This window comes from Cherax quadricarinatus, unplaced genomic scaffold (assembly GCF_038502225.1).
Source record: "Cherax quadricarinatus isolate ZL_2023a unplaced genomic scaffold, ASM3850222v1 Contig266, whole genome shotgun sequence".
Lineage (NCBI taxonomy): Eukaryota > Metazoa > Arthropoda > Malacostraca > Decapoda > Parastacidae > Cherax > Cherax quadricarinatus.
In genome coordinates, this window is record NW_027195292.1 from 91,162 (window position 1) to 95,366 (window position 4,205).

Here is a 4,205-nt window from a genome sequence, read left to right on the forward strand (position 1 = left end):
CACCACTGTCACTATCCTTACTGTCACTATCACCGCTGTCACTATCCTCTGTCACTATCACCACTGTCACTGTCCACACTGTCACTATCACCACTGTCACTATCCTCTGTCACTATCACCACTGTCACTGTCCTCACTGTCACTATCCTCTGTCACTATCACCACTGTCACTATCCTCACTGTCACTATCACCACTGTCACTATCCTCTGTCACTATCACCACTGTCACTATTCTCACTGTCACTATCCTCTGTCACTATCACCACTGTCACTATCCTCACTGTCACTATCACCACTGTCACTATCATCACTGTCACTATCATCACTGTCACTATCATCACTGTCACTATTATCACTGTCACTATCATCACTGTCACTATCATCACTGTCACTATCCTCACTGTCACTATCACCACTGTCACTATCCTCTGTCACTATCACCACTGTCACTATCATCACTGTCACTATCACCACTGTCACTATCATCACTGTCACTATCATCACTGTCACTATCATCACTGTCACTATTATCACTGTCACTATCCTCACTGTCACTATCCTCACTGTCACTATCATCACTGTCACTATCATCACTGTCACTATCATCACTGTCACTATCATCACTGTCACTATTCTCACCGTCACTATCACCACTGTCACTATCATCACTGTCACTATCATCACTGTCACTATTATCACTGTCACTATCATCACTGTCACTATCATCACTGTCGCTATCATCACTGTCACTATCCTCACTGTCACTATCATCACTGTCTCTATCATCACTGTCACTATCATCACTGTCACTATCATCACTGTCACTATCATCACTGTCACTATCCTCACTGTCACTATCACCACTGTCACTATCATCACTGTCACTATCATCACTGTCACTATCCTCACTGTCACTGTCACCGCTGTCACTATCCTCACTGTCACTATCACCACTGTCACTATCACCACTGTCACTATCATCACTGTCACTATCATCACTGTCTCTATCATCACTGTCACTATCATCACTGTCACTATCACCACTGTCACTATCATCACTCACCATCATCACTGTCACTATCACCACTGTCACTATCATCACTGTCACCATCATCACTGTCACTATCCTCACTGTCACTATCATCACTGTCACTATCATCACTGTCACTATAATCACTGTCACTATCCTCACTGTCACTATCACCACTGTCACTATCCTCTGTCACTATCACCACTGTCACTGTCCTCACTGTCACTATCACCACTGTCACTATCCTCACTTCACTATCACTATCACCACTGTCACTATCCTCTGTCACTATCACCACTGTCACTATCCTCACTGTCACTATCATCATTGTCACTATCCTCACTGTCACTATCATCACTGTCACTATCATCACTGTCACTATCCTCACTGTAACTATCATCACTGTCACTATCATCACTGTCACTATCCTCACTGTCATTATCATCACTGTCACTATCATCACTGTCACTATCCTCACTGTCACTATCACCACTGTCACTATCCTCACTGTCACTATCACCACTGTCACTATCCTCACTGTCACTATCACCACTGTCACTATCCTCACTGTCACTATCACCAGTGTCACTATCCTCACTGTCACTATCACCACTGTCACTATCCTCACTGTCACTATCATCACTGTCACTATCCTCACTGTCACTATCATCACTGTCACTATCACCATTGTCACTGTCCTCACTGTCACTATCACCATTGTCACTGTCCTCACTGTCACTATCACCACTGTCACTATCATCACTGTCACTATCCTCACTGTCACCATCACCACTGTCACTATCCTCACTGTCACTATCCTCACTGTCACTATCCTCACTGTCACTCTCATCACTGTCACTATCCTCACTGTCACTATCCTCACTGTCACTCTCATCACTGTCACTATCCTCACTCTCACTATCCTCACTCTCACTATCCTCACTAGTTTTCTCACACCCCCGTAATTAGTGATTAAGTTAAGTGGAGCGAAGAACTTGAAGAGGAGGGGGGGCAGGAGGGGCTGGAGGGGGACTGGCAGGGGGTGGGATAGAAGTGGGGGCATGAGGAGGGGCAGGGACAGGAGGGGCGGCCCCCCCCCCCCCGCGGCACCCCCCCGCGTCACCCCCCCTCCAGTCCATCGTTCGTGGATTCCATAATACTAAGACACAAACGCCTCGACACAAGGCGGATTTATCCCGAAAAATAATCCGATCCTTTTTTTCCAAATATCGATAATTGCCAATAATTACAATAATTAGTGAAGCGGAGATTATTGAGGATTATAGATGGTTCGCCAGGCGGGCGAAACATCGCCCTCCTGGCGAGAGAGAAAGAGATTTACAGAATTATTTAATTAACAGAAGGAAGTCTAGCCATCCATCACCAGTCGAGTCAATTATCTCTCCTCCTATTCCTCCCCTCCCTTTCCTCCCTTCCCTTTCCTCCCCTCCTATTCCTCCCTTCCCTTTCCTCCCCTCCATTTCATCCACTTCCATTCAGTAAGTCCTCCATATAGGTCAAAAAGGTCCCTTAATCGTGAAACGGAAGTCAACAACTTGTAAATCAGAACTACGACATTGTGTAGATGACTGAACAAGGTCGGTCATAGTTACTGTGGCTCGTAGTAACAGCCTGGTTGATCAGGCCCTGACCCACCAATAATAATAATAATAATAATAATAATAATAATAATAATGTTTATTTCTAGCAGTACATGACACAACTTATACAGACCATAGCTGACACCTATGACATACTACTATATAGAAAGTCCCTTGTTATGTACAGCATTTCCAGCAAATTAGGTCAGTTTTGTCCCAGGATGCGACCCACACCAGTCCACTAACACCCAGGTACCTCTTTCACACTGATGAGTGAACAGGGACAGCAGGTGTCTTACGGAAACTCGTCCAAATGTTTTCCAGCCGTACTGGGAATTCGAACTCCAGATCCTAGAAACCCCCTCCAGGTAGATCCTGAAGCATAGAGAGTGTTGTCAATAAATAGGTGTTCCACCTTGACTGACACTAATCAGTCACCCACCAGTCAAGTTCAATTAGAACCCAGCCATCCCAGGTCTGAATAACTAGATACCATTCTCATATCTCCGACGATATCTGGTTCCTAAGTATTGATATTGAACTTGATTCCTTAGATCAATAATGTTCTGATTCTCCCAATGAGAATATATCTCTCTTGCCGAATACGCTATAACGATTCATCATGCATGTAGTTTGCAAGGAGTCCCCTCAACACTGTGTCCCGTAGCTCGATTGGTATGGCACTCACCTCACACACTGGCATTCAGGGGTCGATCCCCGGTACAGGTGGCAACATTAGGGCGTGTTTCCTTAAGACACCTCTTGTCCATGTTCACCTAGCAGTAAAATAGGTACCTGGGTGTCACTGGACTGGTGTGGGTCGAATCCTGGAGACAAAAAATTTACCTAATTTGCGGGAAATGCTCTGGATAACAAGGATCTTTCTATACCTTAGTTTGTCATAGGTGTCAACTATGGTCTGTATAAGTTGTATCATGTACTGGTAGAAATAAAGATTATTATTATTATTATTATTATTATTATTATTATTATTATTATTATTATTATTATTATTATTATTATTATTATCCAGGCCATAACATCCAGTACACTGTCTGGTGGAGTGAATGATGGCCTCTCTGCTGCTTACTCCTTGTAATTGACACCATGACTAGGCTCTGGCACTGATTCCCAACAATCTAAACCAAATATGTTAGGTTCTTACCTTCCTCAAACGAGACTGTGTATTGCAATGTACACTGGACGAGGTTGTAGGAATGACCAGCCAGTAGCAGTTCTAAGAGGTATGGCAAGAACACACACAGGGAAGGTTAGAGGATGGCCGGGTGTGCTCAACACTTACACGCTCTCTGGTTGAACCAAGACTAAAATCCTGGCCCTGGCTTTTCAAGTTGTAGGTCAGGGCCTCCCTAGTCCTGGTTGCCAGAAACGGTAAAAAAAAAAGGAACACCAATCAAGTGCTCTGGACATGTGAGAATATCAGACCTTGATCCATCAGGTTCTAGACCTGATGGGTCAAGGTCTCATAGCTACATCAAGTCATTAACGACTTAGATGTTAGATTTTTCAAGGACTCTCAATAGAGGGGAGAGTCAGTTAGGTAACCCTCCTTC